The sequence below is a fragment of the Acanthopagrus latus genome, chromosome 4 (assembly GCF_904848185.1).
Source record: "Acanthopagrus latus isolate v.2019 chromosome 4, fAcaLat1.1, whole genome shotgun sequence".
Lineage (NCBI taxonomy): Eukaryota > Metazoa > Chordata > Actinopteri > Spariformes > Sparidae > Acanthopagrus > Acanthopagrus latus.
This window is the reverse complement of record NC_051042.1, coordinates 1,465,670-1,492,996: the sequence shown is the minus strand read 5'-3', so window position 1 is coordinate 1,492,996 and position 27,327 is coordinate 1,465,670.

The window sequence follows — 27,327 nt, the reverse complement described above, 5'->3', positions numbered from 1 at the left end:
GTCAGCTCTGGAGATTCCTTGAAGTAAGAGCCCTCTGTCTGACTTTAAGTAAGCTCTCCATCTGACTGGATGACAGCACAAAATGCAGCAGAGGAAAAAAAAAAAAAAGCTTCCATTAGTTGTGCTGAGGCTTCCTTTCAAACAAGGACACTGACTACACAAAGAAGATGCTGGAGGCAAAATTACAGGTGATATTTCTTACTGATTAATTGTCTAAATAAACTCATCTGAGTCACATCATTTAACATGATGATTTAAAATAGAGCAAAAAACAACATTTTGTAATTCCCAACTCGTCAAGTACAGCAGCTTGTTCAGTGGCCCTTAGCATCAAACTAAGGTACCCTCACGTTTTCATTTTTTCATTTGCTGGAGTTTTCGGACTTTTACTGTAGTAACTATGCGATTTTACAGTTAAACGTACGATATGTAATTATGGCCGTGGAGTGTAGTGGGAAGAGCTGCTGCTCAGCTGCTTAAAGCCAGCTAGAGAGTCTGGTCTAGAACCAGACCCTCTGGAGAATCGACAGCTGGAGTCCCCTCGGATTCTGCTCTGATCTGGAGAGCTCAGAGGTTACTTTTAAACTTTGTAAGGATTTATCTTCACTCCTGTTTAACAACCTGACTGCAGCAGCGATCTGCGGAGGTGACCTACATATTAGGGTGTTTACGTTCTGTAATGTTGACTGCTGACTGGAGCTGAAGGGGAAATGTACTTTTCTTCATGGACCTCATAAATAGAGGGGGAAAGGAGAGAGAGAACCAGAGTCTCTGGTGAGTGCTGAGCTGAGTCAGAGTTGTTGCTGCCCTTGGTACATGCCCTTGTTTGCGAAATTTAACGTCTGGCTAATATACAGTAATCTGGTTGTTTGGAGCAGATAATCACTGCACGAGTAATGCAAATAAACCAAATGTTCCTGCCAGCAAACTCACGTCACTGCTGATGTATACACCGTTTAACAAACACTACGGCAGATGCAAATCTGACTCAGGCACAAATGTTCACAGTTGAGTTAATGTTCTTAAAGTGTTAATAAACTTCCCTATCCAGGAATTATCAGCAGTTGCCAAATGAAATGCACCCTTACTTTTAGTAATCTTGTTTTTTTCTCTGGGTTTGAACATTGTTGGAAGCACTTGGGATAACGTAATTACACAACCCAACAAATTATACCAAAAGTGCAGAAATAATACATATTATAGTCTTAAATTCATGAATTTATTTCACGTAAAACAGTATATTATGATGGCTTTTTATTAGCCAATTGAGGGACTGCTTCCTGTCAGTCTACCTCTTTTTTTAATTTTTATTTTTTCTCCATTTGTTTTGTACTTTGACCACTCAGTGATATCTCAAGTATAAATATATGTTGATATTTTAATAGTTGTGGAGTGCAACATCTAAATATTTTATAGGATCTTCACATACATGTTTTTTTAATGTCAATCCACAAAGGTAAGCAAAATGCAGATTGGAAACTGCATAATTCCTTATGAAATGTAGCGAAGTAGGAGTGAAGCTGCATCAAATTTGCATACGCACATGTAGTATCAAACCTCAAAATGTTACCTAAGTGAATGTGCGTCTTAAATTCTCAACACAGCAAGCAGAAGACAAAAATAATGACATAAATACATACATCAAAGATAATCATGTTCCATTAAAATGTTGTTACAGCAGCAGGAACAAACTCAATGGGTCTGTCACAACAGGACCTGAATAAACACAAAATGCTTCTTAGTCCATTTCTGAATCCATAATACTTTAATGTCTCCAGAAATTATATGTGCATTATGTTTGAATTACCTGCCCCTGCAAATATACAGTAACTGTTGCTCATGGCAAAGCTGCGTCTTTTGCAAGCTGTTGGCAGCCGGAGAGGTTTTCAGCAGCATTAATGGACTGTTAATATGTTGATCCGCTCATATCCATGAGGCATTTTCCTGCCAGAACAAATAGGCATCAAATACTGGGACTGATAGAACCATCAAAAGACAAACCCACTGAATACATTTTTAGCTGTAGCCCTTTATTCTCAAATCTGAATAAAAGAGAGGGTTTTTAATGCTGAAAAGCCCAAAATAGGATAAAACCATTATGCACAATGCAGCTGACCCTTCCTCTGTCTTTTCCTCCTCCTCTCTCCACCTTGCTCCCTGGTTCCTAGATACTATCAGGTAATAAAACATATCAGAGTGTCAATGAAGCTTGTCATGAAAATGTAAATTGGAATTGGGAATTTCATTTCCATTTTGCAAATTATCTGATGCTTCTAAATAACACCAAATGCTACCAAATTGAGAATCAAAGTCAGCAGACAACATGAACAGGCAATAGCTGTAGCCACGCAGTGTACTGTATGAAGGGTACACAGCCTTCAGTGCGCATCTGGTGTCAGTAGAGGGGGACCCAGCACATTTTAACTTTTCCAAATTCAGTGTGTTTCAACACAAGCTGGTGTGCTCTGACAACCCGGGGAACAAAGACAATGAAAATTCATCTTAATCTGGAGGATTCTGGCTGGCAGCCTCCTCACTCCTAACCCTGTGGGGGACAATAATTAATCAAGCTAGCATTAAGTAGGTGGGGTGCAGAGGTAATAGATCAATTGAAAAACTGATGATAAGAATCGATGGAAGAGATAACCTTGGAGTCTGGTAGGTGGGAGGAGAACGTGGAGGAAAGGGAGAGAGAGTATGAAACGTGATGATTTATCTCATACTCATGATTGTCAAAAACAGAAAATGTTGTCTAAGAAGTAAAAATCACTGCCACAAAGCCAGAAATGCTGACCTAATTCACACATACACACTCCTACAATAGTCAAACTCAGGGCAATAATTGCTGAGCATTATATTTCAGCACTGTATTTGTTTTGTTTATTGCCTGCGGTTGCCGCAGTTAGCTGTAGATATTCCCTCAGGTAAATGTTGAAGGATATCCCAGAGGCTCTCTCCCAGTGATAGATGCTCATGTTGGGTCAATTTAAACATATTGTATATAATGATTGTTTAACACAGAGGCGCAGGACACAGGAGCAGGGCTCACTGTCTACATTATACTGTCACTGACACTTGAATAGAAGTTACCCATTGTTAAAACCATAGTATGACATTTGGGGAAATATGTAAGCATTTATTTTTGCTGAAAGTTAGATGAGAAGATCAATACTACTCTTGTTCTATTAAGGCCACATCCAGGAGTTCAGCTTAGCTTGGCTTAGTGTTAGACTGGAAACAGCAGGAGCAGCTAGCTTAGCTCAGTTCAACATTGCTGTATATCATGCTGATGTAATCCAGGATATTTTCTGCAGTTTCACAGAGTTACGGATTTTTCATAAATACTATGGAGACAACCTGGAGAAAAGCAAAACAATATCTAATATCGGGAAGTTGAGGTGAAACTGAGAGAATCCGTTAGTGTTGTTAACAATGGAACATGGCGGAGTTTCTGTGTGAGAGGAGGCAGCGAGAAGAACTCCGTTGGGCATTGTCTCCGATCAATGTGGATATTCTGGTGAGTTTGCTGCAAGAGCAAGCTGACAAGCATCAACATGTCATTGTGAAACTGTTACTTTGATTTCCAAGAGTCATAAAGCAAAACCAGTTTATATTAATGAGCTATTGAGCTGTCCACATCATCAGCTTAATTGCAGCCTAAAAGCTAAGTGCTACATTCATAGCCATTCCAAATAACATAAATAAATTTGTTGTAGAGACAATTTAATTGAGTTTAATCAATTTCCAATGTTTTGTTGTACTATAGTTTGTTCTATTTGCACATTTAGGTTGCAAATTTGGTCAAATATAGGTATTCAAGTTAAAGCTAGGGTCTGTAATGTTGTTCAGAAACACATTTTGTTATACTGGGTGAAATGGTCCTGCTATCCTGAGAGTCGTCAATACATTATGTATTCAGAAAAAGGAACAAAAATAATCAGACCTCTGTGGCAGCTGCAGGACTGAGGAAAAGCTGACCAATCTGTGCTTTTCAGTCCGAACAGCTCGGATTGGTCAGATGCCTTCATGTCTCGTCCTCTGTCCCTCCCTCCTCCACGTGTGCACATGTTAGGTTTCACTGATGCTGGAAATATTCGGCACACTCACCCGCAGAAATATGGAGTTGCAGGAGAAGATGGTCATTTGGTTACAATGGCAGAGAAAATGCAGCCAGTGGAACTTGTAACAGATCACCCGCTAAACAGGAAAGGAAAAGAAAGCTTGAGGCAGAAATGGCTGCGACGAAAAAGGCTCTGGATAAAGAAAGAAGTCAGACCCCAGTCAACATCGGTGCGGCATTTGAGTGGTGGAGACAACTGGAGCATGTGAAGGGCCTGAAAAGTGATGCAGAGGTTGCTCTCTTTCTGTTGGACAGGTAATGATTCATTTTGTTTTGGGGGGATTTGTTATTTTCATGAAATATGTAAGGTTTGCCAACATGGCTACGTTTAAAGCTCGTATTAGCCCAATGCTAACGTTAGCTTCTTTGTGTGTTGTTTTTAGCCATGAGAATGGCTAATGAGTCGGCCCAGTTTCCACTGGATACGGCCCGCTGCGTTGCGGCTCCGATCCAATTTTGCTCCGCCTTCTGGCAGTCCCCACCGGTTGCGGTTTGAGTCTGCCACGGCGCAGTACGGTAGACAGCTGGCGTCAAGAGGCTGAGGAGTTCCAGCGATAATCACCTAATCACTCGTGACCAGTTATAGGTCTGTGTTATTAAAAACAACAAGACAAAGTGCTTCTGACTGGATCAGCAGAAGAACTTGTGTTTGTCTCTTTTTTGAGATTTGTGTGTTAGTGTCAACATGGAATGTTTTATTATGAAAAGTAACTGGATGTTGTTTGTTATTTCGGCGCTTGACTTCCTGTCTGATTCATGCTAAATTCAGCTGAATTGCTGGGTCATGTAGTGATGGGAACGGCAGTTCTTTTTAGTGTACTGAATCTCTAGAATACGCTTATTAAAATGATTTGTTCAAAAGATTTGTTCACCGAATTGTTCAGTGCTCTCCAACTCCCTGAACTGATAAGCAGCCAAACGATCCGTCACTCAGTTCATGATTCAGCCCTGAGGTTCACGTTCACTTACTGAGGGACGGTGCGTTCACGGACTATAGTACACAGTTATTCGCGGGAGACGCAGCACTGCTTTGAGTGGTATACATGCACTAAAATTATCACACGGTGAAAGTGTCCTCTGTGCACAGTAAAATCACTTAACATGATGCTACACGGATGTTAACAACACAGCGCTAATTTTAGCAGTACGGTTACTGAACGTGAATCAACTCCTCTGACCTGAGTGAGTGAGTGAGTGAGTGAGTGACACAGGGCCACTCTCAGCACAGTATGTGAATAAGAATCACATCCTCAGCAACGCGATTCATGAATGAATCACTCGGTCGCGAACTGCTGAGGACGTCAATCATATTCGCGCAGCGCTGTCACTGAATCAGCGTGAACGTGAATCACGTTCACGAATGTGAGTGACTTTTACTGCGCAGTAAAAGCACTTAACATTATGCTACACGGACATTAGCAACACGGCGCTAATTTTAGCAGTAGGGTTACTGAACGTGACACAACACTAGCGTCATGCTCCAGCATCTCCTTCTCCCTGCTGAGTCCCCCTGCCAGATGAGCGTTCAAGTTTGTGGGGGCGTGGCTTAGGACGGAGCACAGACGGGATGGGGGGGGTGGAACTTAGGGGAGGTGCCACTTTCAAATCTTGCTAGCTCTCTTGCTAGCTCTCCAGGATTGTAGACCTTAGCTTTATAGGATACATGCATTAAGAATGATATACATAAAAAAAAACTGGAGGCCATTTTGATTCTCACGGAAATACAAGACAAAGCGCGTCCCTTTTCAGCTCAATACGGGATGCGTAATTTTGTATCTAAAAGGGGCCAATTCTGTCTTTCAAGGGGTGGTTTCAGGGGTTTTCTTTCATAAAAGAAAATAGAAGAAGCTATCATCATGTTGTTTTTTTTTAAATCTCACTACTGTCACAACTTTATTGCATGAATGCAGTTTGGCAGCTTTTTGTCTTTGAACAGACTCCAGACATGACCACAAATACTTGAGTTTGTCATTCCCAGAGCCGTCCTAATAGTGACTGATGATGCAAATGGAGACAAACAGTTGTTGGCAATTGACCATCTAGAGCGATGGCATATATGATAATGATGCACAGCCCAACTGATCTTCTACTCCTACTCCTATTGCTGCACATCTACTGATCTTGCATCTAAACCAAGTAACAGAAAGTGCATGGAAAAAAAAAAAAAAGAAATTGGGGAGAAAAAAAAAACCGTCAGTGTCAAGGCAGCAGCTTACATTTCAGAGCTTAATCATGTCAGGTTTTTATTTGTTGTCAGACAGAGCATGTGTTTGCTTGTGATTTGTCTGTCAAATCAAAGAATGAAAAGTTCACAAACAATATTTTGGCTCTGCTGTTTGTTCAGGATATATTTACACACACACACACACACACACACACACACACAGTGAGAATATAAGAAAATACCATTATGAACTGTGAGTTGTTTCTCACAGAACTGTGAATTTTTGTTGAGAAGTGAAACTGTTAAAGAGAAAGAGAAGCCCACATAAGAGGTCTTTACTGAAGGAGGAGGACTGACAGTCCTAGTGGAAACTAATGACCTGAGGCATACTGCATCTCTATCAAACCCCGGTAGAGTGACACAATTATACCTGTGTTTGCTCTGAACCTACACTATTTGTCACATTAATTCTGTAACGCTATTTTTTATGTAATATGGTTTTAATTACTGATGCATTTCCTTCCTCATCTCTCTTTCTACTATTTGTCAGATACAATGGGCAGGGTAGCCAATTGTCTACCTTTTGCCCAGGATCAGATTATCTCCAAGAGCCCCCTCAACATATTTACATTGGATTAGATTTGATTTTGGCTCAGAGGGCATTGCCTCCCATGACCTGTGGCCCAGGGCAACTGAACATCTGAAATTGTTATATACACTGCCCAGTTAAAGGAAATCTTTGTCATGGAGCCCCAGACAACACCCAAGGTGACAATAATCTTTATACACAAATAATTTTTAACAGTTCATTTTCATATTATTATGCTATTTTATAATAACAATACAACTTAATAATATAAGTCATCCAGCCAGTCAAAAATAAAAGGTGCTGTGCAGATTTAAAACTCATTGTTTAACTTGAAATAAATAATGAATATCCAAAATGATGCTAATGTGTGACTTTTTTTTCCTTCTAAATTAAAGTTACAGTAGCTCATGTCAGGTGTGCTGGGACATACAGATACAACAAACAAAACAAAAGAACGGTTGTAGGCATTACAACGAGACATGTGAGCCAGCTGATGAGGCAGAGAAAGAACAACCTGCACGTCTGACTCTACTGGCAGGTTGTTTTGTGTCTTGTTTTTAGGTAAACCAGCACCAAGAGAACCAAAGCACACACACATGATGTAAGGAAAGTGCAATATCTTAGAGAATGTGTTATTGGACAGTAATGTATCTGTCTTCAGCAGGCAAGTGTTCAGACTGGTTTCAGTTTTGTTGGTCAGCTTAGATTCTGTCCTGTCAGTTTGTGTTGAGGGTTGAGATGTATTGGTGCTTTTTGTTCTTTATCCATCCATCCATCCATCCATCCATCCATCCATCCATTTTCTTCCGCTTATCCGGGGCCAGGTCGCGGGGGCAGCTGCCTGAGCAGGGACACCCAGACTTCCCTCACCCCGGACACTTCCTCTAGCTCCTCCAGGAGGATCCCAAGGCATTCCCAGGCCAGGCGAGTGACATGGTCACTCCAGCATGTCCTGGGTCTTCCTCGGGGTCTCCTCCCAGTGGGGCATGCCAGGAACACCTCCCGAGGAAGGCGTCCAGGGGGCATCCGATATAGATGCCCGAGCCACCTCAGCTGGCTGCTCTCGATGTGAAGGAGCAGCAGCTCTACTCCGAGCTCCTCCTGGGTGACAGAGCTCCTCACCCTATCTCGAAGGAAGCGCCCCGCCACCTTGCTGAGGAAACTCATGACCATAGGTGAGGGCAGGAACGTAGATTGACCGCCTCTCGGCTCAGCTCTCTTTTCACCATGACAGACCAATACAACGACCGCATTACTGCGGCCACTGCATCGATCCGCCTGTCAATCTCATGCTCCATCCTTCCCTCACTTGTAAACAAGACCCCAAGATACTTGAGCTCCTCCACTTGAGGCAAGAACTCTCCCCCAACCCGGAGGGAGCAAGCCACCTTTTTCTGGTCGAAAACCATGGCTTCAGATTTGGAGGTGCTGATTCTCATCCCAGCTGCTTCACACTTGGATACAAACCGCCCCAGAACATGCTGGAGGTCAAGACAACATTGTCCGCAAAAAGCAGAGATGAAATCCAGTGGTTCCCGAACGAGACCCCCTCCAGTCACTGGCTGCGCCTAGAAATTCTGTCCATAAAAATAATGTACGGAACCTGTGACTAAGGGCAACCCTGCCAGAGTCCAGCATAAACCGGAGACCTTACGGCCACAGCTATGAACAGCCGCGTCAACAATGGAAGTGGAGAACATGGTCCATTTGGACTCAATGTTCCCAGCCTCCCTCGGGATCTGGTCAAAGCTCTCCGGGAGGTGGGAGTTGAAGACCTCCCTGACAGATGGTTCTGCCAGACATTCCCAGTAGACCCTCACAATACGTTTGGGTCTGCCGAGTCTGTCCAGCTTCCTCCCCTGCCAGCGGATCCAACTCACCACCAGGTGTTGATCAGTTGACAGCTCAGCCCCTCTCTTCACCCGAGTGTCCAAGACATACGGCCAGTTGTCAGATGACACAACCACAAAGTCGATCATTGACCTCCGGCCTAGGGGTGTCCTGGTGCCACATGCACTGATGGACACCCTTATGCTTGAAAATGGTGTTTGTTATGGACAAACTGTGATTAGCACAGAAGTCCAGTAACAACAACACCACCCGGGTTCAGATCGGGAAGGCCGTGCCTCCCAGTCACACCCTCCAGGTAACACTGTTGCTGCCTACGTGAGCCTTGAAGTCCCCCAGTAGAATGATGGGTTCCCCAGTTGGAGCACTCTCCAGTACCCCTCCCAGGGCCTCCAAGAAGGCTGGGTACTCTACACTGCTGTTTGGCCCATAAGCCGAAACAACAGTGAGAGACCTATCCCCGGCCCGAAGGCGCAGGGAAATGACCCTCTCGTTCACCGGGGAAAACTCCAACTCATGGCAGCTGAGCTGGGGAGCTATAAGCAAGCCTACACCAGCTCGCTGCCTCTCACCGCGAGCAACTCCAGAGTGGAAGAGAGTCCAGCCTCTCTCAAGGAGTTGGGTTCCAGAACCCAGGCTGTGCGTGGAGGTGAGCCCGACTATCTTTAGCCGGTACCGCTCAACCTCCCGCACTAGCTCAGGCTCTTTCCCCCCCAGCGAGGTGACGCTCCATGTCCCCATGGCCAGAGTCACCGTCCGGGGATTGGGTAGTCAGGGCCCCCACCCATGACCGCCAACCAAATCACATGGCACCGGCCCCTTCTCAATCCTCCTGTGGGTGGTGAACCTTCTGGAGGGCAGGCCCACATCACTCTTTCGGGCTGAGCCCGGCTGGGTCCCGCGGTCTAAGTACCAGCCACCAGGTGCTCTCCTGCGAGCCCCAACCCCAGGCCTGGCTCCAGGGTGGGGCCCCTGGTAAAACGCCATTCCAGGCGACACGAACGTCCTTGTTTTTATATTTGTCATCGGGGGCATTGGAACAGCTCTTAGTCTGACCTGTCACCTAGGACCTGTTAGCCTTGGGTGACCCTACCAGGGACATTAAGCCCCGGACAACATAGCTCCTAGGATCATTTGGGTACTCAAACCCCTCCACCAAGATAAGGTGGTGGTTCAGAGGTGGAGTGTGCTTTATCTACAGTTTCAAATTTTGTCATGGGTTGCTCTAATGGACACTTTTTTTTCAGCTTCCTTTGTTCCTAAATAGTCCTAAGCCTAAAGCGTGTTGTGTTGCAGTGAAGTCGTCATGTCATCCACCGCAACATTACCACACAGATTTTAATAATTGTGATTTTCGTAATTGTTGATTTTCTGATGCTTTGATATATTTTATAATGTGGCATGAGAGGCATTCAATGTAGCCATGTGTTTTATATGGTAACATGAACAGCAAATGCACATTGATATGGTGATATGATATGACAATGACATGATGATCTTATGGACCTGGGTCCATACTAAAGAGAGCCTTAAAACAACTAAAAAATATATCATGCTAGATGGTATATATTCTGATATTGCAGGATATGCAAAATTAAAACATTTCATCTTGCATAACTTTGTGGCCAAAAAGGGCCAGGCGCCTGCGTCAAGCATTATTTTGAAATACATAACCATCTCCATTTCAGTTTCCATGGTTTACACATATAACGATCAGTGATCAGCACCAGCCTGTCAACTCTAAGCCTGGGAGAAAATGAAGAAATTAAGCTAAAAAGGGGTCAAGAAAATGCCTCGGAGGCATGAAAGTGAAGAATACTGATGTGCACTAGGAGTACACTGATGGGCTTCATAACCTGCATGACAGATCACATCAATCTGGTGTTGACTCCTTCAACTCCTACAGAAATCTTTTCAAGTACTATTATATCAACATAAACAAGCCTTCAGGGACTAAAATATTAGAATCTGGAGAGGGAGCTGAAGATGAAAATGTTTGAGCCTATAGACAATAAAAGCAATACGACAAACGGTAATGTACAACAATAGCAAGATGGAATTGAGCAAAGTGATGAGTGGAATAAGCAGTGGGCTTGAGTGGGAGATGGATATGGCAGATACATTGCTCCTATTCTTCATAAGATTTGACACATGTACCTCATGCCCTAACCCAGCTCGACTTCAGCACACCAGATGGATCTCAGCAGCTGTCTTCCCGTGCACCTTCTCTTCACCCATCACTGGTCCACAGGGCCTATTTCCACCTGAATTAAACTGATGGAAGTTGTGTTTGACTCTGCACATGGATTTAAGACCATCTAACCCCCGTGGATGGGTGAGGGGGTGCAGCTCAGGAGCTGTGTCTCAGTTATTCATATTGAATACCTACAATATGTGCTTTTTAGTATGAAAAGTTTGCAAATTCAATATGTGGAAGCTATGCTGGCATAGCTACAGCACTGTGAAAACCCATAATCATTTCCATGTGCTCCTTCTCACAGAAAAGAAGAAATGATTGTTAAAATTATGTGGCCGTTGACAGAAATCTTCTCTGACTTCAGAAGACTATATTTTTTTGTTTTCTTGCAACTCAATGCAACTGATTCACACATTCATAATACACATTTATAGTTATACACATACAGTATAGAGAGCCAAAGTCACGTCCCCCTCTGGTTTGCCCATTTGGCCCTTTTTTCAGCCCAGTGTCAAACTCTGTAGGTAGGAGGAGGAACACTGAACAGCAGCAGCTGTTAACCAGACAGCAGCAACAGGTCGCCAAATAAGTTAACAGGCTTGACATTCAGATGAATCATACATGTCCTTAGCAGCTAACTTCATTATTTACATTTACATTTATGGCATTTAGCAGACGCTACAAAGCACCTTTCAATAATTCAGGCTTCCATGCAAGGTGCCGACCCAGCACATCAGGAGCAGTTTGGGGCTCAGTACCTTGTCCAAGGAAACGTCCACATGTAGACCAAGGGAATCAAACCAGCGACCTTCTAATACTGAGATGCTGGCTCTACCCCTGAGCCATAGCTGCCCCATTATCTAGCATTATTAGCTGGTTTTCCTTTATTTTAATTTAAGCTAGCTAGTACAAATGAAATGTCTTTGTCATGGTTCTGTGTGTTTTGTCTTATGTTTTGATTTCCATGCCTTCTTGTGTCTTTTCAGTGTCTCCTCTGTGTTCTTCCCTGTTTTCCCCTTCCTCCTTGTTGCTTGTTTGTCTCCCCCTGTCTGTCACTCCCTTCGCCTGTTGCTCCACCTCACCTATTCCTCGTCTTGTCGTTAGTGTCTGTGTATAGTCTTTGTCTTCCGCGTTGTGGCTGTCAGTTTGTTGTGTTTGATTCCCTGTGATGTACCCTGACTCTTCACTTGTGTTCTCCCCGTTGATAGGTTTTTGGATTTTTTATTTCTTATTTTTGTGTCTTTTGGATTTGAACTTTGTTGAACTGGTTTTTGTTGCATTTTGTTTAGCCATGTTATTTTGGTACTTTGTTTTTAGGTCTTTTGACTTTTTTTTGCTTTTTTTTTTTAATTTCTCAGCTTAGGTAAAATTAAAGCTCACTTTTTGTTCTCCCCAATTTTACCTCCTGAGTATCTGCAGTTTTGCGTTCTTTAGTTTTCCCTTTTAAGCTGTAATAGTATTTATGCAACACAGTATTGTTTCAATGATGTTAAAGACAACATACTATTTATTTTGGAAGTCATCTTCTCCAAAATCTTTGAAATTGCACCCCTGATGGCTTGGGCCTCGGAATGTTACAATAGAAAACCTATAACCTGCCTCTTGACAGCCGTCGGTAAGGCTTTAATTGACCACTCATACGGCCAATGCCAAAAGATGGGCCTGGGCTCAAGTACTGCGTGTATATGCTTCACATTTGTTACTGTAGCATAAATTGTATAAGTGAGACATGCGTGCACTCTGATCTACCTCACCTGGTTTCAGTTTTTAAAGGGCTGGTTCACAAAAGATCCTCTCACAATTCATATTCTGCTATCTAAACTTTTTATCAAAATGACATCAACATTCTGTTAATTTAACAAGAGGCAGTGTAGGTGGATCAAAGAAACCATTTAACACTTCGTCTTAGCTTTAATACAAAGCCCCTCTCATTTGGACCTCCTCTCCAGTTTCCCCACATCCTGACAATTATTGTATAGCTTACACTAAACACTCCAAATTAAAGTTTGCTTGGCAAGGAGAGCACATTCATCAACGAGGCTCACTGAAATGTGCTGTGCTTTCAAGAGTGAATAATGCCAAAGCAATGATGCTGTAAGTGGATTTTCTGCCTGCTCCCCTGCATGGCACTCACATCAGAGAACCCATTTGAAGTGTTTAGTCTTGGAAACATTAATCCCTGTAATTTCAGGTCTGGTGTGCCTTCTCTGTCAGGTACATTATGGGTGCATTGGAGAACCAGTAAAACAGCGAGGAAGCCCCAGCATTGTCGGCCAGTAATTAGAATGCCATGTGTTCATCCTCACCAGGTGAAACAGCACTTTGTTAAATGAGGACCTGTCACACTTTAATTGTCTCAGCTGAGTAAAAAAAGAGGGAGACAGGGATAGGAAGCAGAGAGAACAAGCGAGACAGAGGGGGGATTTGTGCTACAGTGTTACATACTGTATGTGGTTAGTTAAAGCATTGAGGAGAAGGCTGGCTGAGGATTACTGTGGTTTCTTAAATGCATCATTGTGCGAGTTTTTCTGAAATGGATCCTGCTGCTGTCTATTTGTGTAATTGCCTCCGCAAAGGGAGGTAGTGTCATCAGTTCAATTTGTTCTTTGTCTGTTTGTTTGTTAGCTAGTCAAACACTATTTAACACATTTTAATTGAATCTGGCAGAGTCTTAGGCCATGGGCCAATGAATAAACAGGTGATTTGTGTTGGTGTGTTTCCATGTATTTATTGATGTATTTATTTTAAAAAATGTAAAGATTTCTTCATGCTGTGAAATATGTGTTCATATGACTGTACAACTTGACAAATTTTGTCAACTGTACAATTTTTTTTTTTCCAAATGTTCTAAAATTTTCAGTGTACTTTGAGCCAGATGCATATGGAGGACTGAAACTGCCAATATAATACATTAAAAATAAATAAATAAATAGATGGCTCAGCAAATACAGACCTCAAACTGAATATGGGTTGTTGTGATATGGGTGCAAATATGGATGTGCAGTAAAAGTCAAACTGAATGTGATGCATTATTATTATTATTTATTTATTTATTTATTTTTTGGAGACAAAACTATTCAGAAAAAATACACAATCAAGTGAAACACTAAAGCATCCCAAAACCCTGACTGAGTAGTTAATGTTTGTATGACATTACATTACATGCACCACAAATAATGTTAATAATAATAAAATAAATAATTAACATGTTTGCAGAGTGATAATACAGAAATAAATAATGACACAAAAAATTTAATGTAGTTTTGCATTATTATTATTATTATTATTATTATTATTATTATTATTTTTTTTTTTGCATTGTTTTGGTCCTCCATAGCTTCATCAATTGCTACACATTTTGTCTCGGATCTGAGCATTTAAACACAAGCAAATGGACACAGGCGATCTCTAACCACGGCCTCCAGCTTTATCACATTATTCACTGGCGGTACGACCCATAGCAGTAACCTGGGGGGGTAAACTGAAAATAATGAGCTGCGTGGGTTGTAACCCTACCAGCCATCTGATACAGAACTTTTGCAGTACATAAGTTCATCTGTAAAATTTCATTTCACCTCTGAGATCAATCAGCCTCCAGACAAACAATTAATGTGCAGCTCCTGACAGAAATGTTCAGACAGAACCTAAAGTTTTTTTAAGCGGTATCAAGACTTCGTAGCACGTCGACAGGAGGATGTAAATTCTCTAAGGGCAGAACAAATTCTTGTGAGGAGGTGTGTGCATTAGTCGATAATGTTTCAGCTTAAGTGAGGAATTTGTGCGGACGGCAGGGTCTGCCTCCTGAATGAGAGGGAAAAAAAATAAAGACTTGAGGGATACAGCAGAAGAAACCAGAGTTCAGTCAGAAGTATCTTATGTTCTCTTTCAGACATACATGTAGGTCATTCAACTAGGCTCAGGCAATAGAACAGCAGCAGTATGTCTCAGTGAGAGACACTGCCAATACCAATAGTAAAATAGTTTGATCAAATGTTCTATAGCTTTACCTGTATGCATTAAATGCAAACAGAAATGAAAGGATATAGCGAACATGACATTTAATATCCTGACAACCTCTGCAGTCCCATTGAGCTGCTTGTTAGCAACTGCCTTTTTTATGACACTAAACACTTTATAATTCAATTGTAAATATCTTAAGCCTGTGGTAACCAGTGTGCAAAATACGGGGGGATTAACCCATGAGGCCCTCAGAAAGCCTCAAAAGCAGAATTTGAAGGGGATCTCAAATTTTGTAAAAAATATAAATAAATGAATGAATAAATAAATAAAAAAAATCATCACTAATGATCACTAACATGTTTTAGAGATCACCATGTCCAGAATTCAGAATCTTCACATTGTGTGTCTCGCACACTTTGGGTTCACATCCAAAAAGGTGACACTCAGAGATGATGAGGCACCGAAAGGCGATGCTGGTGCAGTTAGCACAGTGGGCCCACTCGCTACCAGAACAGAGGATCCTCTCCCACCCAGTGACTCCCCAGAAAGACAACATGAAGTTGAGGCCGAGTGCTCTGAAGACGCAGCAGGTGCTGAGGTAATGTTAGCTGCAACTGCTGTTAGAACAAGTAACTTGCTGGCTGGTTGGACAACGAAGCAGGTGGGCAAATGAAAAGACAGCAACCTTTGGCTTGACATTAAGGCAGGACAATTGGGATGTTCAGTGTGTAGGAAAGCAAAAACGTTGCTACTCTCAGAGAAGGAACCCGATTTACACCTTGCAGAAGAAAGGATCAATAGTAATGTTACTAGCTCTGAAGCAAAGAGGTTACTAAAGAAAATATACAAACACGGGGACCACTAGGCCCACACAAGGTCAGTAGAAATAGCCCGGATGAAAGAGAAAGACACCCTCCTGAACATTTTCATTAATATAAAATCTGATTTAAAATGCTCAGAACAGCTTACACCGTGGCAGAGGAAAGGCTATCGTAAAGCTCAACCCACTCATGACAATGCACGAGCTTAATGGAACCGAAGTTGGTAATATCCACAAATCTGACCATGTATGCACAGAAATAATCAGTCACATTGCCAAGGAAATGCACTGCAAATTTGTCAGTGTGAAAGAAATGGATTCACGGGTGTCAATCACAATTGATGAAAGCACCATTCATGGCAGTCCCTATCTAATAATCTACGTAATATGTGCTGTCAGTGGTAAGGGGGGTGTAGACAATGCTTTCCTAGATGTAGTAGAGCTTACAGATGGGGTCGATGTTGAATCCATTTATATCTCAATGATGGCAAGTGTGCATAAAACTGGAATTGATGATGACTTTTTGAAGACGCACCTGTGAGCATTGCCACCGCTGGAGCAGCGGTGCCAACAGGAAAAGTCAGTGGGCTTGTCACTAGACCCAAAGAAAAGGTGCATAGATTAGAACTGGCTGTCAAAGATGCTCTTAAAGAAGTGGCTGGCACTAATCAGTTTGAGTTCTTTATTTCAATGTTATACTCTCTCTACAATCAGTCAACCAGGAACCCCAGATTGCTTAGAGAAGCAATCACCATCAGATGGGTTACCAGCAGCTTTAAAACAGTAAAAGCAGTACGGAAAGATTTCCCCGCAGTAGCACTCCATTATAAAACAGCCAGTAAGGAGACATCACACAATGATCTTGAGAGGCAAAAATACAAGGGACTTCTGAAGTACCTTGCTAACTCAGGATTTGTGGAAGATTTGGCTGTCATGACAGACATCCTGCGTGAACTCCAGAGCCTGTCTCTCAAGCTGCAGGAAAGAGGAATGGATTCAAGTCTAGCCATCCAACAAACTGCCAATGCACATTTACACATTCAGAGCTAAGACTGAACTGCAACAGTTTGTTTCCCTTTAGCTGGAGGACAGGCCTCTAAAGAACACTAAAACTGAATTCATCTCTCATGCCAGGTGTTCAGAGCTGACTTAGTGTATACATTTCCATGTAAGCATGGAGAGACAATCTTGTCAACTTTAGGCTGTAAGTTCCAAGGAGTGATCTCAGCAGAGTTGGAGAACGTACAGAAGAAAGAGGCAGGTCAACTTCTCTTTCTGCTATTGGATAGATGGACCCTCTCTCCAACAAAGTGACCAATTAGAAGAAGTAGGAAGGTCCGAGGGAACAGACTTTAAAAAAGGCTGGCAGAAGTGGAGAAGAGTGGTGGCTACTCATAGATTTCCTAAGATTGAAGGCTTGATAGGATTTCTGATAGAGCAAAGGGCAAAGCATTGGGCAGAACTTTGCCAGGATTTGAAAACACCAGGGAGCAGCCGCCCTGGTTCGGACACAGGCTTGAGATCTGTTTCAAAAAAGATTGCTCAATCATTCCACCCAGCCTTGCCTCCGCAGAATTCTTTTATCAACATACTTCACACCAACACCATTGACGAAGACAGCCCAGAAACTACACAGGCCATGAAGAATGGTGGGGGGAAATCAACCAAGAACAGTCAGTCTCACCTGGTCTTTTTAAAGGGCATAGAGCTGAATGAAGGCAAGGCGAAAATAAACAGGTCTTGGTTTTATCATTCAGTGATTGAGTCTCTAACTAAACGATTACCGGAGTCAGATTTGGTCCTGATGCTCAAAGCTCTTGACAAGCATTTTGGCCAGGAGAGCAGGAGGACCTGATTTTCATGGTGAACCAGAAGAACACAGCCTTGCACATGGAGAACCAACCAGGGAGGCCATGGAGCCATTTCGAGACTGGTAACTACAGCGCATTGCACCGGGGAAAACACTGGAAAGACTCTGCATGGCAGTGTTTTAACTTGTAACATTTATGATTTTAGTGCGTAGTTTAATCTGTGTGTCTTTATTGCATGTATTCTACGCTCACTCTCTCAGGTGCGCTGATTGTGCTGAGGGGTGTCACAACCGGTATAAGGTTTTTCATAATAAAAGCACAACACTCTCCCAGTGTACAATACATGCAATAAAACACATAGATAAAACTACACTCTAAAATCATAAATGTTACAAGTTAAAAACACTGGCAGCTGAAAACACACACAATAAAATTGTTACCTTACCCCTGTGACACTTCTCTGGACAAATTCGACCCAGTTTCATTTGTCAGACGCTGGATTAATGCAGGATATTGCCTCTCTTCTTCCTGGAAACCAGGACGGCAACCACAAGAAGTCAAGCCAAGGCATCTTTGGTCTAGTCTAACTTTAAGTAAGAGGCTATATTTTCAATCTTCGCAGTCACTGAATTGTAATGACATAACTGATTGTTGTACATAAGATGAGTGTGTATGACTGTGTGTGTGTCCTTTCCAGCTTCAGCATACTACATGGTTATGTAGGCCTTGTGGTTGGCATTTATTTAGTTGATTGCTCTTGTAAGTGAGTCAGATTGGTGCCAATTATTCTGCAGTGTAATGCAAAACTTTGCCTTTACTTGTTATAAAACAACATGCATCCAAATGACTGTAGCCAATGCAACCTCCTATGTCAGTGTTACTTTACGAATTCTATAGCAGATCAGGTTATCAAAAAAGTGTGTGTGTGTGTGTGTGTGTGTGTGTGTGTGTGTGTGTGTGTGTGTGTGTGTGTGTGTGTGTGTGTGTGTGTGTGTGTGTGTGTGTGTGTGTGTGTGTGTGTGTATGTTGTCATGTAGGCTATAGACTGATTGTCTTGGCTTGCATCCATTAATTATCGTAATATTATAGGCCTACAGCATATTGAGAAAATTTAGATTGGTATTGCGCAACAATCATGACATGGGGAACCCCCTGAATATTAGCGGGTATTTTGCACACTGGTGGTAACCATAGACCTTATTTCAGGCATTTAACTGAAAACTCATGAAAAAAAAACAAAAAAACATTGACTTTAGAGATGAGGGCATCAGAAGTACAGAAATGCAAACTCGATTGCCAGGTCTGAGGCATCATTACTACAACAGTCTATAGGGCGAATTACACCACCATCAATAATTATTAATAATTGACTATTGACAACTTCACTATTGTGCAATCGGGCTGAATATTGTCCGCCCAGTTGCCGGGCCTATCTTCAATAACATGTACACAGATTCAGAATCAGAAATCCTTTAATGTCCCACAGACAGGGAAATTTGTTTGTCACAGCAGCAACACAATATTACAAAAACAGAACCATATTACAATAACAGGAACAATAGCAAAAATAAGCAATACAATTAAAAAGAGAAGAAATAGACATATATACATGTTTACATGAAGTAGTGCAAAATTAACAGCAGTTTTTTTTTATTTATTTTGTTTTCTAAACATAGATTTTAAAGATAATACAGATGATGAATATGGAATAAATGGGCGTTAAGGAAATTGGCCAGATAGTGCAAAAAAAGAAGTGACCTTGTGCAGACATACTGCACAGTGCAGGGCACAGGGTGAGGTCTATAGTCTATTGGGAGCAGTGCTGGTTGTAAAGTCTGACAGCAACAGGAAGGAAGGACCTGCGATACCTCTCCTTCACACACTTAGGGTGTATCAGTCAGAAGGACCTGCCCAGTGCTGTGATAATGGGGTGGGACTCCTGCAACAGCAGTGATGACAGCTTGTCCATCGTTCTGCTCTCTCCCACCACCTGCACTGAGTCAAGAGGGCATCCCAGATTGCACATGTTGTTTGCTAGCTTCCTGTTTCTGTACAATTAGTAGATTGGCTATTCAGGGCGATCACACACAGACAGTCCAGCGGTCAAATTCATGTGAATGACAAAGGAAAAAAACAAACTAACTTTGATGTCAGTCTAAATCTTCGAGTATCATTTCCTTGTCATCCAAATAGTTTAAATATGTCTATTCTCACAACAATAAACAAAAAAATGTGTTATGTCACTTACATTATATATATGTCATATAGTGTATGATTTACTGAATGTCCACTTAAGTGTATTGCAATGGTATGACCTATTCTTTTATAGAATTATGAGAACAAAGGTCAAACATCACAAGCAGTCCAGCATTCAACACAAATGCAAATGATCCCCCCCAGAAAGCCATACCTACAAACCATTTGTTACTATGCATCCCCTCTAGGGTCACGTGGTAGCGGAAAAAAAAAAAAAAAAATGGATGTGGAAATCTGTGTGAACAGATTTCTAAATTGTGGGAACAGATTCACAATCTGTGCAAATGGTTTGGTATATCCCTGCTCTTGGATTCACAATCTGTGCGCTTGGATTTTGCCCTCTTCTCATTGACCCACTGGAGGCACCCTGGATACAAGCAACCCAGCACAGCTACTGACAATCTTTCTACATGAGGTTTGCCTTTGATAGTGATCAATAATCAATGAAGGTGATGTCAATAACTGCACTGCACTGTATATGAGCAAAATGCTCTATTTATCTGGAGGACATTGACCTTAGATCAAGGGTCCATCTTATAACTGCAATCACATTCTGCTGCTCTGAGATGTGCCAGCAAAGCAACTGATGACACCTCATTCAAGACTGTGTGCCACTTCAGCCAGCTTACAGAAAGGCCCTGATGCTGGAGGATGGCTGCAGGTTAAGTTATTAATATGTTCCTCATCAAATATGAATTATTTCACCCGCCCACACCCCATTCCCTGCTATAATCAAAATGTTAGTTCTAATGACCTGTGCAATCACTGACTCTGAATCCAAGAGCATGGATTTGCAAAACTGTATGTTACTGATAAAAGGACCTCATGGTCTTCTATGCATCCCTTCAATAAAATACCTCTTTCTCAAACTAGTTTAGAATAATCAAAAACTATCATTTGAGTCATTTAGCAAAAAAAAGTGTTTCCAGTGCAAAGCAAAATGTAAAAAAAAAAAAAATCACATTACATTCACTTTCAGTTTCTCTCAAATCTCACACTTTCTTCCTCCAGAGCAGCATTACTACCCATTTCAACCCTCTAGACCCCCACAGATTTCTAGATGTAGCTGTAGTTCACTGAGAGCCCTCACTTAAATGAGCATTTTCCTGCTCAGTCCAAATAAGCAGCTCTGTCTTAAAAGCAAGAACTGACAATCACAAGTTGTTTTCATTTAAAAAAAAAAAAAAACAGTACTTCCTCTTTAATTTGATACCAAATATGTGGCATGTGTAGCTGTTTAAACAGAGTTTGATTCTACACATTTAATAAAATGACACAACAGACAAAACAACAAGCATCATTAAAGCTGTTGATTGCTAGGATAACTGTCGGCCTGAAATAAGAGAAAGTAAGTGGCTGCAAGTCAATTATACAACAAATATGTTATTCACATTTCTCTCTGTCAGTCCGACAACAAAACAAATCCTTGATAGCGCTCAAAATAAAAGGCGTTCAAAATGAAAAAAAAAAAAAAAAAACTTCCCACACTTCAACCCACACAACCCACAGTAATGCAGTGTCTTTGGCAACATATACAAGAAAAAATAAAAATAAATGATATGTGGAAAAATTACCTCGACCCAGTGAGTCCTCTTTACTGACTCTTCAGTGCACTTACCACCTGTCAGCAGTGTGAAGGCCCCGGCAGTGAGAGGGTCCCATTGTTTACTGTTGCTGATTATGTGATGTGGTTTCAAGCTAAAAAAGCTTGAATTCACATTCTGGTCAGATTCCACAGTGGTGTTCAGTATCTTAGTACTGATGTTGGCAACTCCCTTTTAGGTAAAAAATGCTGAACTTATATGTGGAAACCTCAGGATTTTATTTTCCATGTTTTGTTACACTGGAAATGATTTAAAAATGACGTATGCTCCCAGACGCAATGGTGAAATATAGAACAGGCACTCTGGGGTCTAGAGGGTAAATAAGAAGAGTCAGCGTACCAGCTCTCGGCACATATAGATCATGTATTCTTTGGTCAATTAAAAACTACATAATTATTCATAAAATAATCATTCTGAATTTCATAATATGTGCATGCTTTTGTTTACTTCATATCTCACTTCATCAGTTATAGAGTCATACATTATATCCATGTCTTGGCTGAGAGACTTTCAATATGTTGGTACCTGACCCGACTGTTCAGTCGTCAATGTCATAGATAATGTTGATGTAAGAATGTGAACAATGGCTGTGTGTAGGCTTGTTCAGTGTTCGGAGGCCTTTAAAAACCTAAATAGAGAGGGAAACAGCTGTGACCTTTCCTTTATTTCAGTCACATCTAAACACAGCAGCATTTCTCATTCACCTCCCATGTTTACAGGTGAGTACGAATTAATGATGAATTAATCGCCTTCTCTTTTGTAATTTCTGTTTTATCAAATACAAACCAGCATTCTCCCAACTGTTTGTAGAGATCTTTCCTATGAGGCAGATACTTTTTTTTTTTTTTTTTTTTCAATTTAGGAATGAATGCTCTGTTATACACTTAGTTTGCTATTCTCTAAGTCTTTATTCCAATAGGATTCTTTGTGTGTCTTGAGAGTTTTTTTTGACCATTTCTCTATTTAATACCTCTTGAATTAAATTAGAAAAAAAAAAAAAAAAAAAAAAAAACCTCTTCAGATCAAGTGTTGTACTTCATGACAACTAAATAACTGGGCTGTCAATGCAGAGAGAAATAATTACTTCAAAAAAATGAAATTACTGGGTATTTCATGACATTTTTTCCCAAGCAACATTGGTCTTTTAGTAAATGTGTCTTTGCGATCACATGCATATCCAGTGTGACATATTAAATACCTGGAGTGATCATGAATTTGAGAACATTCCTTACTTAACTCAATACAATTTTCAGATTTTCAAACTAATTGACTGTCATCACCTCAAAAATAACACAATAACATTAACATTGATGTAGTACCAAAACACTGTTAACCACATATTTTCATTTATTGGAAACATATTTTTAACAGTGAGGGGACCGATTTAAACCTTTGGTTTGCATTGCTATTCAGATGGCAGATTCTGGAGGTGTGAGAAGCGAATGGTTTTCTGCTGAAGGCCCGTGGTGTTCTCCTTCTGCCCTTTCAGTTGTCAGTTTGGCTGAATTGCACAGCATGTTCTCCATATTGACAACATTTCTTTTTTTTTCTGCAAACTGTTCTGTAAAGAGCACTTTGTACAACCTAAAAGCATAAAAGACCAATCAAAAGCACTGAGTAGTCCTCTCAGCAGTCTGACTGTACTGAATGAGCTCATGTGGTTCTAAACTTCTGAACTATCTGTGTTACATCGTTCAAGGGTGAGTGAGTTAGATGAAAAGATCAATACAACTCTTATGTCTGTATAGTATCTGCCAGCAGAGTCTTAGTTAAGCTTAGCATGAAGACTAGAAACAGGGGAAACGAGCCATCCAAAGTTCTTATTCATTTTATCTGTGAAAAAAATATGTTTGAATGTGTGCCTATTCGACTGAGCCAGGCTGGCTGTTCAGCCACTTCCAGTAGTAGTCTTAATGATTTGCTAAATGTTTGCTAGATGTAGTTTAATACCATTCAGACATTAAAATGACACCAACCTTCTAATCAAATTGACACTAAATTAAATGAGTATTTACTAAATTTGTCAATGCTTTGAATAAAAAAAAAAGTAGCACTTGCTCACTCAATTGTGTTAAGATCTGAATAAGAAAGTTAAACATCTTCTAAAAGTAACTTAAAACATACAGTATCTAGATAATAGATAATGCCCAACAAGGTCTCTGTGGAGGTACTAAGTTCACTTGCCAATGAAGAAAACATTAAGACCATTCATTTTCATGGATTTTCAAAATCTAAAGGTTTTCCACATGGTTTGACTAATAGCTGGAAAAATCAATACATTTCCATAAGGAATGTTGTTCCCTTCTCCAGTTAAGAGAACAAAACATAGAAACAACTGAGCAACTGGCAACAATCTAGTCCACTCAGCTCATTGAACCCTTTGGTTCAACTATTAACCAGAGAGCTAATGCAAATACTAGCAAGGTTCAGAGTCAATACCATCGAGTATTACACTTACTACGAATCAATATCAAGATTTTCATGAACTAATGATAGTCTATGTCTACTGTCGAGTGTAGCTGGAAGTAGTAAGTTGAATAAACCATATTTTGCAAAGTGCTTCATATTTTACATTCTTTTAGTTACAGTACTTTTTAAAGTCAGTGTATTACTAGATTTTGAGGACTGAGGACCAATGAGGATATATATATATATATACAAATGTTTTGATTGATTAATATAAAAGGATGTCAATCAATGGTTTGATTATTCGAAGTCTTTCTGTTAGTGTGTCCTCAAGCGAAATAGAATTACACTCAGACGGGACTCCAAGTCATGCTCCAAGATGGATTACTGAGTTCTCCACTGACTTTATGAGTGCTAACCAAAAACAAAGCCATGTTTTCTTGCACAACTCAAAGATCCTTGGGAGGCCACAACAGAGAATCGGAGTGCTAATAAAGAGAGGGTTAAGGTCTGCAGAGTGAAGGATTGTAATGGAGCAGCTTGACAGTGTGAATGTCTTCATTTTCCCTGTATTGAAGTTTAAAAAAATTGAACCCATCCTTGCCACCTGGGTGTACCTTGAGCTGTCTGAAAAGGAGTGATTACCTGCTCACAGTGTGCCGCAGAGGCCTTGGGGGATTTGATCATCAATTAATCCCAAAATCCCAAAAAGATTCTATTCATCAAAACTTAATAGGTCTTTTGCTGATGAAAAATTCTACTGAAAAAAAAAGACTGATACATACAACCAAGGAATCAGTTGCAGTGTTGCACCCCTCAGTGACCACCTCAGCTAGCAATCCCACACTGCAGAGACAGCACAGTAATACTAAAAAGGTTAACTGATTTTGCTAAGGTGTCATCACATTGAACATAGAAACAGAGTAACATCAGCTTTACTGGCTGATTGTTAAATGTTCAAGCAGCCGTGAACAGATGCAATATGCATAGTGGTTTTAATTATATTGTAATCTTATCTGAATTTCTGTTACACATTAAGGTAGGCTTACCTATGAAAAAAAAATCTCTCTACAGATGAATGTTTGATATGGGAAGAGTGAAGATTACAATCTCAAGGTTAAATTGTGGTTTCCACTAGCATCTGCTTCCATAAGTAATGGGCTGGTCACTGGAGAACCATGCTTGTGCTACATGTCTCCTCAGGGCTGAAAGTATTTAAAGACTGTCAGAGTGCATTCTACACAGAAGACAGGAGTTCAGAATTTGATGTTGAACTGTAATGCAGTCTGAGTGAAGCTAATTTTGAACCTAATCTAACCCATGGCAACACATTGGTTAAGGTTGTAAGGATTGTTGGGAGCTGTTGTGGGTTATTGTACTGAAGACAATGTGGCTAAACTAGCTAATATGTTCTAACAGAAGTTGCCAAGTGTTGCCATAGCCATAGCAATGGTAAACATCATTTAACAATATGGGCTGATGGAATGTAAATGCAGAATCGAACTACTTTGTAAATACAAATAAGATCCCTAGTATTCAGCACAGAATACATTATTTTAGTAGTTAGTAAACCCATAGAAAATAATAGAATTTTGATATAATAGAATTGATAATTCTTTGGGATAATTTTGGATACTGTGATTTTGATACAATACTGTTGCCAATTTTATTGTCAATTTATTTATTTCTGTTATCAGAGTAACTAGCTGATGGTAAAAATTAATCTTGGTGTGGATGGCCCTGTACAGTCACTTGTCCATAGATCACAGCGCTGGAGGTTTGATCCCTGGCTCCTCAAAATGTAACCTTCTTTATTCAGTCCCTTGTTAGAAGAGTCCACTGGGCTACAGGTATAATTACACACAATTTGTATTGTTACAAAAGCTCTTGCTCTCAGCATGACTGTGCACCTTGTGGGGGCTGGGAAACATGTTGAATGATAGCCCATCAAGTTGACAAAAGGTCCACTGTAATTCTAATTAGGTATGTAGTCACAATAGCCCTTCTGGCCCGGACCTGCTGCTGCTGTCTGCTACACACACACAGAATGTGAAGAAATAAAACATGTAATGGTATTTGACTGTGTCCCTGTCCTTGGAAATGGATTAAAAGGAAAACCCCTTTCCCCTACTTACTATATTTCACAAGCACAAACAATTTAGATTTAGTCTCATTACTATGTCTTTGATTCATTTTCTGATTTAACATGTTGTTAAACAAATAAAGGACATTGAAATCTTGACACGGTAATAAACTAACCCTTGTGTTAGATAGTCCTGAGCAACAAACTACTATCCAACTGGGATTTTGATTGTGACATACAATAAACCACTAATTAATGCGCTTTGACACACATCTGTATTTCTTTTTTCAATCGATGAATCTATCGATTATTGTTTGGATTAATCTAACTATTATTTTATTATTAAATTCATATAACAACACATTTACCCAAAATAACAATTAAAACTTGCCAAATATATTTCTGTATTTTAGTCAAATATCTTCAAGCATTAACAAACAACATGTCACATGTCACACACACAGCCCATGTAGTGACACTCCCTCAGCTAACAGTCTTCCTCCTGCTGCCACAAGTGCCCGAGCATGGAGGCAGTACTGCTTAGATCATCCATTGCGATGCACGTCACGTACATTGACATATTTATGTAAGCGATTATGTTGACACGTCACACAAGTCCTAGTTTATTGAAGTCTTGACTGCTCACATTTGCCACAGTTCTTGGTGCACATTAGAGCTAATTCAAAATGGATAAAATGAAAGTCTCTCCCCCTTTTCTACTGTGACACTGGACCTTTAACGTCACGGCAATGGCATCCTATGACAGGAGAAACATCTGTATCAGTGTTAGAGAGGGCAGTAGATACACTTTCCATGCTCCGGTTGGTTCACTGGTAAGGACAGTCTCTGTAAGATGCTGTGTCGAGGGAGTTGAAAAGACACTGGATCAGTTTTCTTTTGATTGAGAAGCCTGTAAACACATCATGACAGCCCATCTATCTGTGATTAGCTTCACCACAATTTTGATTTCCAGCCCATTTTCTTTTAAGTGTGGTCTCCCGGGGCCAAGCCAAACGGTCCCTGTGCAGCTTCCACAAAGTTCCACTGGTTTACTATAATACATGTTTTAAATAATCAGATCTACATGTGACAAACTATCACTCAAATGGCTGCATTTGCAGCTAGTTGTTTAGTTTGTTGTCAGTTATTCCTTATTATTTTGCAGGCACAGCAAGGTGGTGTGTTCCTGAATCAAAGTATGGCTTAGGCATTGAAATAAGCACTTATGTATGCATTGTTAAATTCTGAATACCTTGAAGTCATATCTGTGATGTGTTTCATCCATGCAATGCAGTCCAGACTCACTTCATGGCCCATAAGCACCTTACCAAACTCCAGGACACACTGTAAAAATACACATCCAAACACTGAAAGCCATGCTGCTACACAGGTCATGTGACTAGTAGGAGTGGGAAATACCACACAATTTCGATTTGGTCTGATACCAAGTAATTTAAGGTATTCCGATA